The sequence below is a fragment of the Sceloporus occidentalis genome, unplaced genomic scaffold, assembly GCF_023333645.1.
Source record: "Sceloporus occidentalis isolate IW3139 unplaced genomic scaffold, rSceOcc1.0.p SCAF_151, whole genome shotgun sequence".
NCBI classification, from domain to species: Eukaryota; Metazoa; Chordata; class Lepidosauria; order Squamata; family Phrynosomatidae; genus Sceloporus; species Sceloporus occidentalis.
The window spans coordinates 130,371-153,822 of record NW_028317131.1 but is presented as its reverse complement, the minus strand read 5'-3'; positions in this window follow the sequence as shown (position 1 = coordinate 153,822).

Sequence of the window (23,452 nt, the reverse complement as noted above, 5' to 3'; positions counted from 1 at the left end):
AGTGCTTTCGTTTCAATGTTGTCTGACTTCAGCTGATCATACGCAACTCACATATATAAAGTAATTTCTCCTTCAAGTTAAAATGACTTTATTATACGCCGTACCTATTTGCAGCAATTATGGTAATCTAGACAAATAACGGCCAATTTGTGGAGCGTTACGCACTAGAGAAATTCATATTGTAACTAATAGATCAGACTGATTTATAATATTTTTTTTTTCGCCCTCAATTAAGCTGTAAATATATTTTTTTTCCTTGCGCAGAACCAGCTTTGTAACTGCAGCGGTTTTATGAAAGCGAAGTTTATAGTAACTGCCTGGAAACGGCTTTGAACGGTATACGGTAGCCATACGTTGTTGATTTTGATCAGCCAAGACGGCGCTGATCCCGCTACGCGCTTTTGCATTAGCATTTCTGCTGGATAACCGAACGTCCGCCTTTCTAAGGCTATAAGAGGAATTTACAGCCGTTCTTATTTATCTGCACCCATTATTTATTATTTTTTAAATTATTTATTATTTTATTAGCATTCGCCGCTGACAATTTAAAATACCTTAAGTGTGTGGCGCATAACCTGGTGCTACTGTAAAGACATAGCGCATATATTATCATATATACCAATTGTTAATATAAATCAGACTGATCTGTTAGTTACAATAGGGATTTCTCTAGTGCGTAATGCTCTATAAATTGCTCATTATTTATCTAGTGCTGATTTGTTTAGAAATTCATTATTTCATTAATATTCATTTAATACACTCATTTTATTATTGATGTTAGTGATGTACTAAAGCAGTTATACCGCCATACGCTACGTTAAGTGCCGAGATATCACGTTATATCCCAGAGCGCTGCATGCCATTACCATACATTGAGATACACCTAATTGAGTCACCTGCATTCAAGCAGGGATATCAACCTACTAAGATACCGGTAGCAAAAGTCTTATATATGATCTTGGTAGTGTAGAATTGAAAAGAGCCAGCCCCGGACTGTGTGACCCTGAGAATCCTCCCCTTTCACCCTGAGATTGGGGCAAAACCCCATGAGATTCAGGGGCAACCTTGAGAATTCCCAGATATGGGTATATGGGTTGGTTACACGGGAGATCTCTGATATCCTCATAGGGACAATGGAGCAGTGGCGGGCCCGGAGGCCGGATCGACCAATGGCGTGACCAGGATATGTATCATTTTGACATATTCCTGGCCAGCACAGGTAAAGTGCTGTCCCCTGCTGCGTGTCACGAGTTTGTACATCTCACATGCTGACGGGGGCAGCACTTTACCCGTGCTGGTCGGCAGTACATTAAAATATGTGCCCTTCAAAACATGGCTTAGGTTGTCACCCATTTAGGGTGAAAAGTTATGTATTAAGGGGACACGGAACATAGAAAAAAAAATGACCTAATATGTGCTGAACAATAATGGCGCTATTTAGGTATTTTGCTTAATCATAACTATATATATATATATATATATAATATAATATAAAATTTTTATACACGGTAATATTAACTCTTTTGTGGTGCGCTATGTGGAAAACCCTTTTCTTCTTCACAGTATATTTACGTTGCGAAGAACAAGTATGTAACAAATGCACGTTTACCCAAGTATTCCACAAGATTAATTGTTAGACTATAAGGTAATTGAAGACGGTTAAAATCAGAGTACCATGAGAAAATGCGTTCAGTAAATACGGTTTTAATGTACTGTGGTTTAACTTTCCTTCCTTAAAGTACCGCACTGGGAGAAAAAAAATATGTAGGCCAAACAGAACAAAATACGTATAAAGCGATATTGAAAGTGGTGAGATTGCTTTAACAGGTATTAGCTTCGCACTTCTTTACAACCTATTCATGAAGATCAAGTTGCAATTAAAATGGGAGCTTAAAATCTTGACTGCATTTTAACTAGTACACCGAGTGATGTATTCTGCCCAAACCGCAAAAAAAATAACATAAAAGAATGAAGGATACTACCTGATATCAACCCAAATGCCATTTGAATAAAAAAAAAAAGAAAAAATGCATAATGATCTCATGAAATGCTGTCAGCTTTTCATAAATGTTGAATTTAAAGGAGAGGATTGAAAAATAAAACTGAAATCTCCGTAGCGATATTCTCAGGTTTCTGACAAGCTGATGAAGCAGATCTGGGCGGGAAAAAAAAGGAAAGAAAAACATGAATAAAAAGAAAAAAAACATACAAGTGCTTTATTATGAAGGTGGATTATGAAAAGTACAGAGAGTGTACCGTTCAAGTACAATTAATTATCACTGTAATTTACTATTGAAAGAGTTCATTATTCCTCTTTCAGAAGAAATAGTGTATCTGTTAAATGTGTTCAGAAAATACATTATTCTTGTTAGGAAGCTGGATGTATCGGAAGGATACACATAATACGGGTCATTTTGTAGAACTGCTGAGTTAAAATAAAAGGTTAACACATTAAAAAAAAAACTGTTTCTGATAATACGATGCTAAAATGGGATGCAGCAAATCATTCTTTTGTCATGTAAAAGGAACGCGTGTGCGGTCATATGGATCCTTATTGTCCAGTCGGATATTCTGGCCAAGGTCTAGGGCGGCAGGTCCCAGGGGGGCATCCTCTGTCGCAAACATGGTAGCCAGATAGCTCTCTCTTAAAAGGGTGACCACTAGAATAATTATGACCAATAAGTACAGAAAACAAAGGAAGTATTAATCGCATATCCAGCAAATATCATTCAAAAAACACCTGAAGCAGATAGCCTACAGTTTGGTGGTAACTTTGTTTTTCATCATTTTAAAAAAAAATCACGTTGACATTGAGTTTCCAATAAAGTCTCTGTCTGATTTATTAGTGTTACATAAGATACTGGCGTTCTTGATGGTGCCTTTGGAAGAAGATTGTGGAGATGTATTCAGTAGACTTGGGCACCAGGGGGCTCTTCGTGTTCGTCTTCGTGCTCGTCTTCGGGGAAAAAAAAATCTTCGTATTCCGCGAATATTCGCCCGTTCCTGTCTTCTCTTCGGGCGAATATTCGCGGACATTCTTCGTGCTCGTTTAATCTTCGTTTTCCTCCTGGTTGCCTAGCAGGGGTTAATACGGGGTTAATAACACATCACAGCAGCAGCAGCTGCCGTGAAGGAACGTGTGTGCAACTCTATTGGTCGTTTCGGCAGGGGGCTGGTCTGGCATCAACGAGTGAATTGCAGAACTGCAGAATGCACTTCATTCGTTGATGGCAGGCGAGCCCCCTGCCGAAACGACCAATAGAGTTGCACACACATACCGAGGTGTACTGTCCATAGATGTTTAATAAAAGAATAGGGAATATTTTACATTTTTAAATTGATTTTGGACCACTTTACATGCCTAACATTTGCTACCTATTTACAATGGCATACTTTGCAACAACCCAACTTACTTATTGGACAGGACTGGAAAATAGCAGGACTGTCCACCAAAATCTTGGGTGTGTTGGCAGGTATGCTGATGGAAAAATGTTGGACAAGAACTAAAAAATAGCTTAGGGTTAATGTACGGTTATGTTTAAGATTAGTAGCAGTGCACTGGTTTGGTTAAAGATGGATTATGTCTAAATAATAATAATTTAATTTTAATGTTTTTTTAAAAAAAAAAATAGGGGTTTATTTAAATGTATTTTAAAGTTAGATTTATTATTTAGTACTTGATTATATTTATTAAATGTTTATAGTAGCGTTACCTACCGAGCTATAACTACCTATGTGTATTTGCATTTTGCATACCTAGTTTAGCTAAATTAGATGGGACAGGACTGGAAAAAAGCAGGACTGTCCCTGAAAAAGTTGGGTCTGTTGGCAGGTATGTGGATGGAAAAATGTTATAGGGTGAAGTGTGAGTTATAGTGTTAATGTAATGCTATTAGTGAGTGAAGGCCAGGGCAAATAACAAGGAAAAGGTCCTTGTGTTTTGTGCATTGTAAGTGTGTGTGTATGTGTGTTATGTGTGATGTCACTGTGTGTTATATGTGTTATATGTGTTATTGTGTGTGTTATGTTTGGTTGGTTGTGTATCAGAAGGAAAATAATGAAATGGAAAAGGAAATGGGAAAGGCAAATGAGTGGGCAATTGGCGACCCGCTCACCTGTTTCACCCCAGGGCAAAGCACCCAAACACTGTCAGTCTTAGACGTTTGGCAGCAGACTTCCAGAGCTCAGACACAAGGCCCTAGCGTAAGCTGGCCACTCCGGCGGAGGTAGCAGGCGTTGCCACACCGCAAACAGAGGCAGCCAGGGGGGAGAAACTGCCCTTACCATTAGGGACATTTTGGGCATGACTCTAGCCAGGAAGCGAACTGGCAGAGAAGAGATGCTGGCACCACCACCAGCAGCAGCATTGAAAAGGCGAATGAGTGGGCAATTGGCGACCCACTCACCTGTTTCACCCCAGGGCAAAGCACCCAAACACTGTCAGTCTTAGACGTTTGGCAGCAGACTTCCAGAGCTCAGACACAAGGCCCTAGCGTAAGCTGGCCACTCCGGCGGAGGTAGCAGGCGTTGCCACACCGCAGACAGAGGCAGCCAGGGGGGAGAAACTGCCCTTACAATTAGGGACATTTGAGGCATGACACTAGCCAGGAAGCGAACTGGCAGAGAAGAGATGCTGGCACCACCACCAGCAGCAGCATTGAAAAGGCGAATGAGTGGGCAATTGGCGACCCACTCACCTGTTTCACCCCAGGGCAAAGCACCCAAACACTGTCAGTCTTAGACGTTTGGCAGCAGACTTCCAGAGCTCAGACACAAGGCCCTAGCGTAAGCTGGCCACTCCGGCGGAGGTAGCAGGCGTTGCCACACCGCAGACAGAGGCAGCCAGGGGGGAGAAACTGCCCTTACAATTAGGGACATTTGAGGCATGACACTAGCCAGGAAGCGAACTGGCAGAGAAGAGATGCTGGCACCACCACCAGCAGCAGCATTGAAAAGGCGAATGAGTGGGCAATTGGCGACCCACTCACCTGTTTCACCCCAGGGCAAAGCACCCAAACACTGTCAGTCTTAGACGTTTGGCAGCAGACTTCCAGAGCTCAGACACAAGGCCCTAGCGTAAGCTGGCCACTCCGGCGGAGGTAGCAGGCGTTGCCACACCGCAGACAGAGGCAGCCAGGGGGGAGAAACTGCCCTTACAATTAGGGACATTTTGGGCATGACTCTAGCCAGGAAGCGAACTGGCAGAGAAGAGATGCTGGCACCACCACCACCACCACCACCACCAGCAGCATTGAAAAATTGGAAAGGCGAATGAGAGGGCAATTGGCGACCCGCTCACCTGTTTCACCCCAGGGCAAAGCACCCAAACACTGTCAGTCTTAGACGTTTGGCAGCAGACTTCCAGAGCTCAGACACAAGGCCCTAGCGTAAGCTGGCCACTCCGGCGGAGGTAGCAGGCGTTGCCACACCGCAGACAGAGGCAGCCAGGGGGGAGAAACTGCCCTTACAATTAGGGACATTTGAGGCATGACACTAGCCAGGAAGCGAACTGGCAGAGAAGAGATGCTGGCACCACCACCAGCAGCAGCATTGAAAAGGCGAATGAGTGGGCAATTGGCGACCCACTCACCTGTTTCACCCCAGGGCAAAGCACCCAAACACTGTCAGTCTTAGACGTTTGGCAGCAGACTTCCAGAGCTCAGACACAAGGCCCTAGCGTAAGCTGGCCACTCCGGCGGAGGTAGCAGGCGTTGCCACACCGCAAACAGAGGCAGCCAGGGGGGAGAAACTGCCCTTACCATTAGGGACATTTTGGGCATGACTCTAGCCAGGAAGCGAACTGGCAGAGAAGAGATGCTGGCACCACCACCAGCAGCAGCATTGAAAAGGCGAATGAGTGGGCAATTGGCGACCCACTCACCTGTTTCACCCCAGGGCAAAGCACCCAAACACTGTCAGTCTTAGACGTTTGGCAGCAGACTTCCAGAGCTCAGACACAAGGCCCTAGCGTAAGCTGGCCACTCCGGCGGAGGTAGCAGGCGTTGCCACACCGCAGACAGAGGCAGCCAGGGGGGAGAAACTGCCCTTACAATTAGGGACATTTTGGGCATGACTCTAGCCAGGAAGCGAACTGGCAGAGAAGAGATGCTGGCACCACCACCACCACCAGCAGCAGCATTGAAAAATGGGAAAGGCGAATGAGTGGGCAATTGGCGACCCACTCACCTGTTTCACCCCAGGGCAAAGCACCCAAACACTGTCAGTCTTAGACGTTTGGCAGCAGACTTCCAGAGCTCAGACACAAGGCCCTAGCGTAAGCTGGCCACTCCGGCGGAGGTAGCAGGCGTTGCCACACCGCAGACAGAGGCAGCCAGGGGGGAGAAACTGCCCTTACCATTAGGGACATTTGATTCATGACACTAGCCAGGAAGCGAACTGGCATCGAAGAGACACTGGCACCACCAGCAGCAGCAGCAGCAGAATTGGGAAAGGCGAATGAGTGGGCAATTGGCGACCCACTCACCTGTTTCACCCCAGAGCAAAGCATCCAAACACTGTCAGTCCTTGGCGTTTGGGAGCGGACTTCCAGAGCTCAGACACAAGGCCCTAGCGTAAGCTGGCTACATTGGCGGAGGTAGCAGGCGTTGCCACACCGCAGCAAGTGCAACCAGGGGGGAGAAACTGCCCTTACCATAAGGGACATTTGAGGCATGACACTAGCCAGGAAGCGAACTGGCAGAGAAGAGACACTGGCACCACCACCAGCAGCAGCAGCAGCAGCATTGGAAAAGGCGAATGAGTGGGCAATTGACGACCCGCTCACCTGTTTCACCCCAGGGCAAAGCATCCAAAAACTGTCAGTCCTTGGCGTTTGGGAGCGGACTTCCAGAACTCAGACACAAGGCCCTAGCGTAAGCTGGCTACACCGGCGGAGGTAGCAGGCGTTGCCACACCGCAACAAGTGCAACCAGGGGGGAGAAACTACCCTTACCATCAGGGACATTCGAGGCATGACACTAGCCAGGAAGCGAACTGGCATTGAAGAGAGACACTGGCACCACCACCAGCAGCAGCAGAATTGGGAAAGGCGAATGAGTGGGCAATTGACGACCCGCTCACCTGTTTCACCCCAGGGCAAAGCATCCAAGCACTGTCAGTCCTTGGCGTTTGGGAGCAGACCTACAGAACTCAGACACAAGGCCCTAGCGTAAGCTGGCTACACCGGCGGAGGTAGCAGGCGTTGCCACACCGCAGCAAGTGCAACCAGGGGGGAGAAACTACCCTTACCATCAGGGACATTCGAGGCATGACACTAGCCAGGAAGCGAACTGGCATTGAAGAGAGACACTGGCACCACCACCAGCAGCAGCAGAATTGGGAAAGGCGAATGAGTGGGCAATTGACGACCCGCTCACCTGTTTCACCCCAGGGCAAAGCATCCAAGCACTGTCAGTCCTTGGCGTTTGGGAGCAGACCTACAGAACTCAGACAGAAGGCCCTAGCATAAGCTAGCTACACCGGCGGAGGTAGCAGGCGTTGCCACACCGCAGCAAGTGCAACCAGGGGGGAGAAACTACCCTTTCCATTAGGGACATCTGAGGCATGATTTCAGCCAGGAAGCGAACTGGCAAAAGATACTGGCACCACCACCAGCAGCAGCGTTGGAAACGGAAAAAGGTGAATGAGTGGGCAATTGACGACCCACTCACCTGTTTCACCCCAGGGCAAAGCATCCAAAGACTGTCAGTCCTAGGCGTTTGGGAGCGGACTTACAGAGCTCAGACACTAGGCCCTAGCGTAAATTGGCTACACCAGCGGAGGTAGCAGGCATTGCCACACCGCAGCAAGTGCAACCAGGGGGAGAAACTACCTTAAACATTAGAGAGAAAAAATTTAACTTTCCAAGCTAAGAGCTGGGTAACCCAATTTGGGCAGATTGAATTTAAGAAAGGCAATCTGCTCCATCAGATGAGGTGCCATGCGTGAGCGCTGTGGACTCAGTATGTTTCCAGTCATAGAAAACACGCGCTCACTTTGAACAGTGGTTGGCGGACATGATAGAAGCTGCTGCGCAACCCATGAGAGTGCAGGCCACACACTCTTCTTTTCATCCCAGTAGCTAAGAGGATCAACATTAGGAGCAGAAGGAACTTCACAGAGGTAAAGTTTGACCATTTCAGCAGCACTACTCTCCTTTCTGCTGCTAGCTCTGTCAGATGGTCCAACTATACTGCCAAGTGCCTCTTCCCAAAACGCAGCTGCTCCACTCAGCTGTGTTGTGCTGCTTGTGGCACTGCTGCTGATGCTGCTGCTAGGGGTAGCAGACCACATCATCTCTTCCTCCTCCTGCACCTCACCCTCCTCGGACAGCATTCCCATTTTACGCTGCCAGTCACGCACCTTGTTGACCAATTGCTCCCGGTAGCTACTGAGAACATTGAATTTCAAAGCTAGCTTTCCCTTAATTCTTGGATCACAAAGGCACGCTAGCATCATTTCGGGACTCTCTTCCATTCGCTTGCGAAGGTGTACTTTTAGCAGATCCTTCAGCTTCCTGACTATGGCTGCTACGTCAGGATGTAGAGTGCCACCTTGAACAGCCTCACGGTTTCCAAGGAACACATCCATCTTGCTGCCTAGATGGGAGAACACAGGGATTACCTGGGCCAGACTGGCAGTGTTTGAGCTTAAATTTTCTGTGGCATCCCTGAATGGTTTAAGGACTGCCACTAGCTGGGCGATCACTGTCCAATCCTCCCTATTCAATGGAGAGGTAATCCCAATATTGTGCTCTGAGGCAAGATTATGGATTGCCCTCTGCTGCTCCAAAATCCTCTCTAGCATGTCTAACGTGGAGTTCCACCGTGTACTGACATCCTGACGTAGGCAGTGTACGGGAAGACCTGACCTCGCCTGCTCTTCCCTCAAAAGTTGGCTAGCCTTAACACTATGGTGAAAGTGCCCAGCGATCTTTCTGCAGCGGGACAGAACTACTGCTGCCACATTAGTTCCTTCTGACATTACTGCCTTCACTACAAGATGGATGATGTGGGCTGCACAGCGCACACCAACAATATGACCATCTCGCAGCGCTTTCACCATATTGGCACCTCCGTCAGTTACCACAAAACCAACTTCAACATTGGTGCCCGCCTCTGCTCCCACCCAAAGGCTAAACATTTTCCTAATCGCATGCAGAATATTTTGGGAAGTGTGCTTTTCATCCATCACTTCTGCATGGAGAAGGAATGATCGGTAGCCTGCTGCAGCAACTTCCTTAGACACACCGGGCTGCCACCAGTGTGCTGTCAAAGAAAGAAAGGCATGCTGGGCGCTAGGTGCACTCCACAAATCTGTAGTGAAATGAACACACTGACCAGCAGCCTTGGAAAGCTCCTCTTTCACTGCTGCAACACAGGACCGATACAGCGAGGGGACAATGTTCCTGCTGAAAGTGGAACGTGACGGAACTGTGTATTGTGGAGCCACAGCCGCCATCAATTGTTTGAAAGGCTCCCCTTCAATCATGGAGAAGGATGCCCCTCCAACAGCAATGAACTGACCAATAAGTCGCGTTACTTTATTGGCCTGCTGTTTGGGCATCGTTCTCTTGGAGTGGAATGCCCCAAATTCTTCCAGGGTGGGCTGGGCATGCAGTGCTCCAACCTGCCTTGGTCTCTGGCTGCCAGCACTAGTTGCTGCTGCTGCTGCTGCTGCTGCTATTGGCTCAGAAGAAGAAGCTGTTGGGGTTTTTCCACGGCCACCAGCTATGCTGCCTGCACTAAGTTTTACCTCTGCATCTTTCCCCAATAGCACAGCGTTGTGTTGAGTGCTGAGGTGATGCTTCATGCTAGCACTGGTAAAATGGCCAGACACTTTCCCTCTGCTTATTAGCTTCCCACAATGTTTGCACTTTCCATAGCGCCCTTCTTCAACATTTTCAAAGTGCTCCCAAATTGGGGCGCGCATAGCCTTGGAGTGTGCCTTGGGTGCTGCTCTTACTGCTCGGGGTGGATGAACAGAGGCAGAACTAGTGGTGGTGGGACTGGTGGTAACAGTACTGGCCATAGTGGGACTGCTAATTGCTTTAGATTTGCTAGGTTTTGCTGCTGCTGCTGGTGGTGGTGATGGTGATGATCGTAGCGGAGAAGGTGGAGGCTCAGGGGAAAATTGTGCACTAGTCATTTGGACACTGCTCCCTGAGGAATCTGATTCCTGACCACTCATCTCCTCTACTTCCTCTGGCTCATAGTCTAGCTCTTCATTAGCCAGATCGAATGGAATTCCTGCTAGGCTGGAGCTAAGACTGATATCGTCGTGAGACTCGTGACTAGTAGTAGTGCGAGCAGGAAGAATAGACTCTGCACTTGGCCTCTCAGTCTCAGGCTCCTCTGCTACCTCGCTAGGTGGAGTTCCACTATGTGTAGCCCTCTCTCTAACTGTCTTTACAAAAATTTTGTAAGGACTTGGTGGCTTGCTAGAGGTACTAGGAGGACATGGCGTGGCGGTACCAGTGGGAACAGTAGGCGCAGCACTAGTGGTGGTAGAGGCGGGGGTGGTGGTGGTGGTGGTTTTCCCTACAAAGGAATGAGATCGCTTTGGTTTGGGACCCCTCTGAGTCTTGCTGCTAATTTGGCTCTGCTTGGTACCTTGCATGCTGCTGGTGGATGGGGAAGATGCTGCTTGGGGCAAAAGGCACTTCTTTTTAGTCACTGGGCTGGTACTACTTGTGCTACCCTTTAACTTTGAACGTGCTTCTGGTGCTTTAGGCTTTCCGTAAAAAACCATAGAGCTTGTGGGCCTAGCCGCACTACTACTGCCTGCTTTTGGTGCCTTTCCTTTACTTGATGATCCTTCAAGCAATGCTTCCCCAAATGATAAGCGAGAGCTTGGCCTACTTGGCCGACTAGACTGACGCAAAGGCTGCATCTTAGAGCTGGTGGTGGTGCTGGTGGTGGTGCTGGTGGTGGTGGTGGTGGTGGTAGATGGAGCTTGTCCCTCCTTAGTCCCAAAAGGAGGATCCATTTCAAATTTTGTGTTGTGTGTGTAGTGTAGTGTAGTGTAGTGTAGTGTAGTGTTTAAAAAACTATAAAAAAAAAAATAAAAAAATAAAAATAAAAAAAAGGAAAAACGAATTAAAGACAAAAAAATTAGAGGAAGTTCTCTTCAGTGCTACTGCTTAAAAAGTAAAACTATGCACTACTGCACTGTGCTGTGTGCAATCTGCCAAAATCCTAAAGTTATTGAAATTATTAACTCAAGATTAACTATTTAATAACTAGCAGTATTTTATTTTTAATTTGAATTTACACGGACCTAAGAGCTTAGCCTACCACTATGCTAGCCTAAAGCTATATTTCCTTACTATAAGTCTACCTCTAGGCAGACGCTCTCAAACCCACTAAGCTAAAGTGAGGTTAAATCAGATTCAGTATATGATTTATTAATTAATATTAAGTTATATAATATTAATAGATTAGAACTAATTTACTTATATATTATGTATTATAGATAGAAGAATATAGATTATGAATTAGAATTTAGAATTAGAATTACTTATATTATAGATTATGAATTAGAATATTATTATTTATAATATATTATAGATTAAGATTAAAGAAGATTAGAATTATTTTAGTACTACAGCTAGTAGCTTGAAGCTTTGCTTAGTACAGCTCGTCACAGTCAATTTTTCTTGAAAAGAATTAGAAATAAAATAAAATGTCACAGCAAAACAGTTATCTTCACTGCTTGCTGCACTCACTAGCCCAACAAGTTCACTTCACTGATGGACTGAGGTGAGCAAAACACTAAGGGTACTTTTAATAAAATTGAAATAAAATGTAAAATAAATGAGAAAATCTTTGCAAAACAGTTAACGTCACTGCTTGCTGATCAAAAAAAAACACAGCACTTATGCGGCTGCACTCACTAGCCCAACAAGTTCACTTCACTGATGGACTGAGGTGAGCAAAACAAATGAAATAAAATGAAAGATTAATTAAGAAAAATTGACTTGGTCTCTTACTGTTGCTAAAACAAAGCACAAACTATAGAGCTGCAGCACCAGTACTAATAAGATTAGCTGAACTATACGCTAGTAGTAATTAATTAATATTATTACTTTTAATTATAGCTAATTTAATTAACTATTAAGATAAGAAAGAATTAGAGAATTATTGATATTACTGATTTTAGATTAGACACTAGTAGATGTTCTGAATGTCTACAGTACACTCTACACTAGTATACTATTACTAACTATAACTGACAAATATATATATAATTTTATAATGAATTCAATTATTAATTATATTAATTAATATTACTGATTTTAAATTAGACACTAGTAGATGAATGTCTACAGTACACTCTACACTAGTATACTATAGTATATATATATATATATGACTGACAAATATATATATATATATATAATATTATAATGAACTATTAAATTATAGATTCTATTAAATTGTAATTTATAAATTCTATTTAATTTATTTAAGCAGGACAGGCAATAGGCACTAGTGCCAGCCCAGGGCAAGGGCACCCCAGTGCCACTGAGGCACTGGGTGCACTGTCAACTCAACAGCACTTACACTAAAGTTGATGACAAATTAATTTTAAAAAAATTAAATTAATCAAATTATTATTATTAAATATATTAATTAAGTAGCACTGAAGTGAGGATGAAGTACACAGTGAGAAATGGCAGGCTAAGGCTTACCAGTCTCACACAGAACAGAACAATCTCTCTCTGTAACGCTCGGATGCAGCACAGCAGTGTTGCCAAAGCAGTCACAGCGAAAAATGAATGGATCTCTCAGGCAAGCTCTGGTCTTATAAAGGCGCCTTCAGAATTCAAAAAACAGCAGCACAGGCATTGGACGAGACCCTTAGCGTTACGTCACAAGAGTGAGCTGATTGGACAGACGAGGATCAGCTCACTCCTGTTTGAAATTTTGGCGGTTGCGCGGCAAAAACGAAGACGATCACGAAGAATCTTCGATTCTTCGTGATTGTGAGTCTTCGTCTTCGCCTACGGTTTGCCGGCACTGTATTCTGTTCTACGTTCCTTCGGAACGAACAAAAAAACGGCCTCTTCGTGCTCGTTTTCATGTTCGCCCGAAGACGAATGCACAAGTCTAGTATTCAGTCCATCCTATCAGCCATGGCTGGTCTTAGTGCCAGATGAGTCAGGTGTGGGTCAAGACGAGGGGGTACTGGTAGTCTTCACAGAACATGCCCCCTATGTGTAGAAGTTGGCCAGGTACCCGACAGGGGTGCAAAGGAAAACTCAACCATGTGGTGGACGTTCACAAGAGACCTATCCCTACAAAGACATTTTGAATGTATAAAAGCAAAGTGTAGTTCGTATGTGTGGGGCAACAAGGGCTTCTTGCCTGGGGCGCTATATGGCCAAGAATTGAGCTACAACATTGTCGAGATATAGTTTTATAATGCACGCCTTGACCTTGACAGGTCCCCTTAAAATATTATTTTTGGGGGCAAAACCTAAGCAGTTAAAGAGAAAAATAAATTTTGTGTTTTTGTTAAAATGCACAACAGGAACACAATTCTTTGGCGTCTCTGACTAAGGTTGCACTTTTTTATCCTGTATGCCTCCTCTGCTTTATCCGTTCCTTAATTAGTTTTCTCTATCATGCTATTTGTGTGCGCTTTATTACCTCCAGCAGCTCTGCTCTTCAGAGATAGTTCGGTAACAACTCCGGTTGCTCACGCCAGTATCTTTTTAGAGGTCCATGCGTTTTATGGCTATTGTCTGCTGGTGTAACATCTCAAAATCCAATTAAAAAAAGCAAATAAAAATGTATCAGTAATTTAAACTTAGCTGGAAACTTGATTATTTTTTTTAAATGATGTTCTCCATTTTTATATATGCAATGAAAATTGGAAACAATATGCTGTATTTGCTCGATTATAAGACCTCCCCGACTATAAGATGACCCCCCCCCAAACGTTGCATCTTACTGAAGGAAAAAGGAAAAAGGCCTGAATATAAGATGACACTATTGGGGGGGGACAACAAAACCACCGTTTTTGCTTTTCTGTCGTTGCTATCACACTCACACTTTCACTCACACTTAGGCCCTGTCTCCTTTTCTACAGCTCCACTTCTTCTCTTGCCTCTTCTCATTCTCCTGTCTTCATTCTTTGTTCACTTCTCCTCGGTATCAACGCTGTTATCTAGGTTCTTCTACAAAAAGGCGGAACCTCAGGCGCACACCCTCTCCCTGATTGGAGGAACAGGGAAGAGAGGCTGTCCACATAGTGCACGCCGTGGCTCAGCCCTTTTGCGGAAGAACTCCAAGAGGCCAGAATATTACAGAGAAAGAGACAGAAGAACAAGAAGAGGCAAGAGAAGAAGTGGAGCTGCAGAAAAGGATACAAGGACACGGAACAGACATTGAGATAGAGTGTGAAAGAGTTTGAGAGAGAGTGAGTGGGAGTGGGAGTGTGAGAGCGAGCATGAGTGAGTGACAAGCCCACAAGATTAGTCGGCTGTGCAGCGCTGCTGCGGATCTGAGGTCTGCATAAAAGATGACCTCTTAATGATGACAGGGCCGTTTTTTTCAGATTTTTTTCTTTTGGGAGAAAAAATACGATATTACAGATCTTTTGTGAATACTAAAGACAATCAGCATCAAAATATGATATTGTTTTACACTATTGTTTTATTATGTTTATATGTCTTTTTTGTTATGTACAATATTTCAAAGTGAAAAAACAGTTTTAAAAAAAAAAACATTATTATGAAAAACATATTTTACCAACATCAAATCCATAACTCTGTTGGAGGCAGCACCTACTGAAATTTGAATGATTTTAAAATTTTTTATTTAAACATTAAATAGAAAAAGAAATTTCTAATGTGTTGTGCATTATTTTAGAAAAAGTAATGTTTGGAACAAAGCATGGACTCTGGGGCTGCTAACTTAAAAGCTCTTTAGGTTCCCTATCAGCAGGGAAAGATTACTTTACATTAGCGAACAACAATGTTAAGTAAAACATCTATTACAATGTATTCAGCTGAGGGTTTGCAAAATAGGTTGGGTTTTTTAACCTCTAAAACAAGAAGATATGCTGTTTTTTTCACTTATTTCACCTGGAGACTCTGGGTGAAGCTCAACTTCTCCAGATCTCCAGGGCACAGGCCAAAATCTCCGGGTATGAAGAGTGGTGTTTACAGCAACATCCATTTATATATATATATATATATATATATATATATATATATATATATATATATATATATATATATATATATATAGTGTTACCCTGATGAAGACCCTATTGGGAGCTAAAACATAATACCGTATTGGCTCGGATATAGGCCGCACCCTAAAAGTTAGGTGCTTTTTTTAAGAAAAAAGTTTCTGCCCCCCCCGAGATATGCTGCTACTTTGTCCCGAAGATGTACCCCCCCGAGATATGCTGCCACTCTACCCCCCCGAGATATGCTGCCACTCTAACCCCCCCGAGATATGCTGCCACTCTACGCCCCCCCCGAGATATGCTGCCACTCTGTCCCCAAGATGCCCCCCCCACCAGACTTACCAGTGCAGACTCCACGGGGTCTTGCGGGGCCGGCGGGGGACATATTCAACGGAAGTATTCAACTTCCGGTGCCGGCACTTCCGCCATGGGAAGTACCCGCAAGGAAGATTGTTCGCGCAGACGTTCACCGGCAGCGGCGATGCGAGCATAAACAACTTCCGGTGCCAGCACTTCCGCCGTGGGAAGTACCGGCAAGGAAGATTGTTCGCGCAGACGTTTACTGGCAGTTAAATGTGCTTTAAGACCTCCCTTGCCGGGACTCCCCTCGTGGGAATTCCCGGCAAGGGAGATTGTTAAAGCACATCGTGCAGACGTGCCGGCAGTGGAGGCTGTTTACGCGCGCATCGCTGCTGCCTATGAACGTCTGCGCGATGCGCTTAGACAACCTCCTGTGCCGAGACTCCCCCCGTGGAAAGTGCTGGCAGGGGAGGCTGTCTGAGCGTATCCGAGAGTAGGATACGGGTCCCCTGCACCGCTGCGGGGGATCTGTATCCTAATCCCGCTGCCTGTCCGGCGCCCGGGCGTCGGGCGCTAGACCCCAAATATAGGCCGCACCCCCACTTTAAAGACAAGGTGGGGGGGAAAAAGTGCGGCCTATATTCGGGCCAATACGGTATATAGCTAATTAACATGATTCTATATTTGCTATATTAACGTACACTGGCTATTCATTGTTGTTTATTGTGGCTGATCCTCTGCTCTCAACATACAAAAAGGTCAGTTCAATTATTTCATTGTTTTGTTCACTCAGACGTCATTGAGCGTTGAAAGCGAAATATGTTTTATCTATAGATTTGGCAAATGTGCTAACGATTTCACAAATCCTATGCAAAGTCTAGGAACTGTGCTATTCATATATGTTTTTCTCTTTTTTCCCCCAGATTAGATGCATTAATGTGCAATCAGTGAGTCTGGAAAAAAAATAAGCTGTTTAACCTTTGCCTTAATGGTATTTCCTGAGACATTACTCCTCCGAAATGTTGGCATGATTATTCCCCGCGTACCTCGTACCCTTCTGTTTCAATTAGTATACCGAGTACATGTTCCGTTACAAAAAAAACACGAGGCTCGCTTCTTGTTTCAACAACCAGCTGGAGAAAGATGTTTCAAAGTACTGATTTTAGGTTTTTTTTTTTTTATTATTAAAAATCACTAATGTCACATTGTCAATAATAGAGATTCAAAACTACCGGCACCTCTGGGCTATATTTGTGCGGACAGATGTCCTGCGACATGGTCCGTTACACCTACAAAGAGCTTTATGTGTATAATAACCAGACTTATGATGGAATAATAATTCAGCAATGTAGGCTGATGAGATCGTTAGCATTAGTGGGACTTCAATTAGCCATTTTTTGATATTAGGAATGGGTATACAGTCACGGAGTTAGTGGCTTTAAAATAATATAGGCGCCCTCAAGACCAGCCTTGCCAAGATCTTGTATCACTCAGTACTAAAGCTGAAACTATAATGAAAGATTCTACGTCACAAACGGGTAAAAACAAGGGTGGACATGGGTGGCCTCTTTAACGCAGATGGCCGCCTAATGACGTAAGTGTGGCCAGCAGCTGGACATGGGTGGCCAGCAGCTGGACATGGGTGGCCAGCAGCTGGACATGGGTGGCCAGCAGCTGGACATGGGTGGCCAGCAGCTGGACATAGGTGGCCACATATTTTTATTTTGCTCACCCGGCCATATCCAGCCAGTGGCCACATACTGCAGCAACTGGTCTGTCACTGGAGCTGGGCCTGGCCAAAAGGTGCTGCCATTAAAGCTTAGTGGGATGTTACACCAAACCACTAAAAGAAAAAAATTAACTAATTTACATTTAAGGTTTATTTCCATTTACACAAAAAAATATTTTACTCTCCTATATGACGACCATTTATGATTTTATTTTTCTGCTAAAATAAACTTTTAGGATGTGTTCAGTTTTTATGGCAACAGCCAATTAGGGGCTGCTTCTGTGTCACATGGCGATTAAGTGTCCCCTGCATTCTATACGAATGAAGCAAATTTTGCTTTAGTCAAGAAATATTTTGAGTTTGGGCTTTCAGCAGTAGTAGGAATTTTTTTTAATGTTTTTAATGCTGCGTTTAGTTACAAAAGTGATAGAAGCAGCAGCGCGAGTAGGAAATCAACATTAAAACTTAGTAAAAAGCTGCATTTTAGTAAAAAGCTAAGTTTTGCTGGTTAGTCATGGGCGGGACTGAGACAAAAAAAAAAACAGAATCCATAGATATAATTAAATTACATTTAATCAAATTAGGAATGACAAGCGAGGGTGTAATTGACCTAGAAACATGTGACCTAGGCTGTTCCGTAACCTTCAAGTTCCTTGTATAAGATGACTCTGTGTCAACACAAATTTTTGTTAAAAAAAACAACCTGCCTGTCTAAATAATAGGAAAAAATTAAACAACTGGACTATGATGTCATCACCAATTATAAAGACAAAGAACAGACCAGGAGCAGATCAAATTCTAAACTGCCAGAAGCAGCAATCTCTCCCAACATCCCCACCAGGACATTAAGAACGGTGACCCCAGCATCCTAAGAAAACAGGAATTTCAGGGAGTTACTCCTTTGTGTAAAAAATATTGTAATTGGGTTGGCTGTGTTCAGAAAAGTAAACTTTACAGCTTTGTTGACCCTTATGTCCATATGCCCTACGTAAATTGTTGGCACTATATAAATAATAGATAATAATAATAAAATGAACAAGGTGATAGAAATCAGCATATTGTTTACTACACATTTGGCAGTTTTTGATGTCACCCCATAATACATAAATTGGGTAAAACCAGGACAATCAGAGTGTACCACAGATACAATTAAAACACCCAGTATTTGAGCATTAGTACTTTAGAACAAAGATGGCACATGTTCATACTGACCAAATATCTGGTTCTCATTATCGGCATCTACAGTACATCGAAACATATTGTTTTACAGCAGATAAGAAGCATTCGTACCACATAGTCTGGCCATTTTTTACGTTTTGTCTCTTTTTTGATACGTGCACTGCCTGAATTCTGGATTTTGGACACGGAAAGCTGATAGTAGTAATCAGGGACACTAGCTGGGGGCAGTGGTTAGGTTGTCATGATAGTTCCAGCAAATTTGAGGCTGTTGGCAGCTATGAACAGTAATCAGGGGCGTAACTAGACGCCTCAGGGCCCGGGTGCGAGAATCTTTTAAGGGCCCCCCCACCCCCTCACCCCCCCAAAAAAAACATGATTTTTACCCAACAATTTTTTTTTCAACAAATTACATATCGAATAATATCTGTAAATTTTTTCAACTTACTTTATCTTCAACAATGCAGCATTCAGGACAGGTAAAAGGTGACACGTAACAGCCATTGATGGTGTGCTTCTGCAAATATAAAGGACAACCATTAATCAACCTGTTTTATACATTTAGTGAAGTTATTATCAATGATGTATATTTCTATAAGAAAACCAAGAGAAATTCATGGCAATTATGGCAATGTTAGACAGGAACCAAAAGTGTTAAAAGGCCAAAATAAATAGCAGGGAATAGACAGAATATTAACTCCTCACCATCCATGTATGCTAGATAAAGATGACCTCAGATCTCAGCAGATGTATGAGATAGAATCTTTTGTGATGGGATTGGGAGTACATCAATACACTAAAAAAGTCATGTTACATCCGAAGCCACAATTTAGTGCCACTAATAATTTTTTATAAAATATGCAGATTGAAATAGAGTAAATAACATAAAACCTTTACCTTTCTTCTCACTGATTTCAGGGCCTAGAATGTTTTGTCCACTGAAGTGACTACAAATTCAGAAATGGCGTTTTATCTCTGGATAAATAAAAATTACACAGTTCTATTTATTCCTACAGAAAGTAAAAAAAATGCCTAACATTAGGGTGCAGTCTTCCCTCCTTCTGACCCTGACCATGGTACTCTCCCCCGTAATCATCCCCAGAGTCCCCTTGTCCCTCATTCACTAAACCATACCTCTCTTGCTTACTCCCTGTAGTTCATGTATAGATTAAATAAACAACACATGTAAACAGTACGTTCATGTATAGATCAACTGAATAAGACATAAAAACCCTGTATTTACAGGTATACATAAATAATGCTTAAGAAATATAGATCACTCTATCACGTGATATGTGTTCAAATTAAAAAGTGAAAATTAAAAGTAAAAATAATAATAAACAAGATTCCTCAAGCAATGCACTGCAGCAACCCGACAAAACACTCCTCAGGATGTTCAAGACCAGACGTAATCAAAGAAAAAGGGTCGCATGTACATAGGGCGAAATCAAAGAAAAAGGGGCGCATGTACATAGGGCGAAATCAAAGAAAAAAGGGCGCATGTACAAAGGACATAATCAAAGAAAAAGGGGCACATGTACATAGGGCCCCTTTTGTACATGCGCCCCTTTTTCTTTGAATACATAAATAATGTATGGAAACATAGCATAGCAGATATAGATCAACAGAATAACACACAAACCCAGCATTGCAGATATAGATCAAATAGAATTCACATAAAAACTCTGCATTAAAGGTATAGATAAACCCCCCTAAATTTTAGGCATAGATCACAGGTTGCACACCCCAAAACCAGCCCTGGCCTCCACACTGCCCACATAGAACCTGACCAGCACCCAGATAACACACGTAGGGTTTGCCATCTTTGTCCCCAAACAGCCCATCCTGTGCCTGGCTGGATGGGGACAAAGGTGACACTGGGGAGCTGAACTTGTGTGTCTAATCTATATATAAGTGTTTATATATGTATATCTATATAAAAATAAATCTAGAAATCTCCATTTTTTTAAGAAAAAAAAACTTTATGCGTTTTGTCCCCCTCCACAGACACACACATATATTTATTTTTGTGTTTATAATTGAAATAATAATGAAATAATAATTAAATGCCATATACAATATATTTTTTTTTAAATACATTATTGTACCGACCTCCCTATTCCTTCCACTTTGGGGCCCTGATGAAGTGCTGATGGAGTGATAGCTCCAGCTCCAGCAGTCTGTGTGATGGGGCGGAGCTTTCAGCCCTCATGCAGCTCTTGTGGCACGATCCAGTGCTCCTGCAGTCTGTATGAGGGGGCGGAGCTTTCACCCCTCATGCTCTATGTGATCCGGTGATCCTACACTCTGAGCGTGAGGGGGCGGAGCTTTCGCCCCTCACGCTGCATCAATGATTAGGCGGCCGTCGCCAGCTCCGTGGCGCGGCTTGCCTTATTTAAAAAAAAACATAAAAAGGTATCGGGCGGCCCCTTGGCTTGGGCCCCCCTTCCACCGGGTCCCGATTTCGTGCGGCCCCTTGGCTTGGGCCCCTCTGCCGCCGGGGCCCGATTTAGTGCGGCCCCTTGGCTTGGGCCCCTCTGCCGCCGGGGCCCGATTTCGTGCGGCCCCTTGGCTTGGGCCCCTCTGCCGCCGGGGCCCGATTTCGTGCAGCCCCTTGGCTTGGGGCCCTCTGCCGCCGGGGCCCGATTTCGTGCGGCCCCTTGGCTTGGGCCCCCCTGCCGCCGGGGCCCGGTCGCAGTCGCGACCCCTGCGACCCCGGTAGGTACGCCACTGACAGTAATGCTCCGATAACAACCTCCTAGGTGCATGACATATTATACTTTATTTATTTTAAACCGTGGATAATGATTACTATAATCTTCCTATGTGGACAGTGGGTCTACCAAGTACAGATTTTACCAGCACAATGGGTTGATATTGTTAATTCAGCACTACATGATAGATTTACTAGCAGCGCCATTGTTAAGCAATGTTCTCCTCTCCATCCCACCTCCATACGCACCTCAAAGGCTAAATACAAATGCCGTAAGAGTCTCTTAAAAAGAAACACTTCTTCGGAGAAATTGATTTTGCTTAAGAGGACTAGATTGATTTTTATATTCATACTAGAAACATTAAGTATGGCAGGATACGGAAGAGAAAAAAAAATTACTCAAGTGTAAACACAGTAAAATAAATTTTTCCCAATCTCTACATAACCAATTTTCCTTCCGCCGGTGATACTTCACATTATAGTCGCTACCTTGGGAATAAGAATGCCATTATACTGCTAATTAATTCAGAAATAATATGAACAGGGCATGAAGGGTCTTCCTAGAACAACACGAGCCGGCTTATATGTCAGAAATAATAGGCACGATAAGGTTAAGGTCGTATAAATGTAATAATTTAGTTAACGTCTTGGCCTCATCGTGGTGCCATCCCACGCTGCTTATGGGAAATTCTCATCTCTGCATTCGCCCCCTAATGAAATAGGACCTGAAGCCTATATTTATCATATTGTTCCATCAGTACTTTTTGGTTTAAAAATGAAAAATCACTCATCTTAAAGAGGAACTGTCTCATTACCAGCTTTTACCATGGATATTCCAATTTAGACTATACGTATAGTGTTGAAGATACTTAAAGAAAGGGATTCCAATACATGTTACAAGGTAATGCCCATACTGCGGATCTCCTTGATTTGGTCATTTCTAACATAAATTCTGTTCTTTATTATTATTATCTTTTATTTATATAGTGCCTAGAAAGTAAAAGAGTGAAACCCAATATCAAAAAAGTAACAAAACCGAAATACTTTCCTTTCTTGCGGACGGGTCTATAGCAGCAGCCCTACAAAACACTCTCCACGGAATGTTGAAAAAGGAAATGCAAAATTGACTTCTGTCTAGGGGCGCTTAAAACCGCGGTCTCGAATAGTTCATATACCGATGTAGAAAAAGGAAAAAGAAAAACTATATAGTGTAGTACAGTAAAAACAATTTAACTCCGGCACTGAATTTCAATGAATGCACTCACAATGTGGATAAACTTTTAGCGCGTATATCACAACCACTCCTCTGTGTGTATATGGATTCCTTGGCTCCACGTATATGCAAGAGAAGAAAATCTAATAGGGTGATACCATTACCATCAATATGTGTGCTGTGTGGTAGTGCACTCACATTTAGTCGAGGTATATCAAGCTCATCTGATTTGTCGTCCTGCAGTGGAGTCAATCCTTTAATGAGGTTCCTAGGAGGTCGTGCTGGTTTCCACCAAACGAAGTTTTCTTCAATACTCCGGTCAATTTTGCATTTATATAGTGCCAACAGTTTACGCAGCGCTTAATACAATACATATATTCAAGGGATATGACAAGACAAGAATTGACAGACTAAGACAAACTGATACATTCGGTGGAGAGAGCCCGGCTCGCAAGCTTACAATCTAGAGGATCCTGCCCACATACTAGATGCCTCCCTGGTCCAGTGATGGAATCCCCTTTCGCTTACATTACATATAAGCTCCGAATTGTGTCTCCTAGACTTAAGCTTAGGTGTTCCTGAGGCCTTATACTGGGCTAGCCTTCTGGCAAACCACAAGTGCTCCGTGGCGCTGCGTACTTACCTTTACTGCCCTCTTGACCTTCAGTATGTGGCCACCGGCTCGATACACAAGAGTGTAAGAGCGTCTATGATTTATCGGCCACTGGCCTTAAAGTGGCAGGACTAATTTTAATCCTCAAATCCATCACCAGCAAGGATCAGGCCTCTGCCAGGTTTGTCTTCATCTTCTGAGACTGGAGGGAATTCTAGTTGTAATGTATATATAGCTGTTGTGCATAGTTTTTAAATTAAACAGATGTCATTGTTTCTTATGCTGTCCTGTTTCTTATGTTTCAGCACCTAAGATGACTCCACAAGAAGCCAAATAGCTTACCTTAACCCCTTCGCGACCTTTGCCGGTTCAGGACCGTCATAACAAGAAGGTCACTAAATGACCTTTGACGGTCCTGAACCGTCAAAAAATTAAATAAGCTTAGAAAGTGATCAAGGATCACTTTCTTCGCTTAAACGGCCTTGCTGCAATGCCTCGATGTCGAGG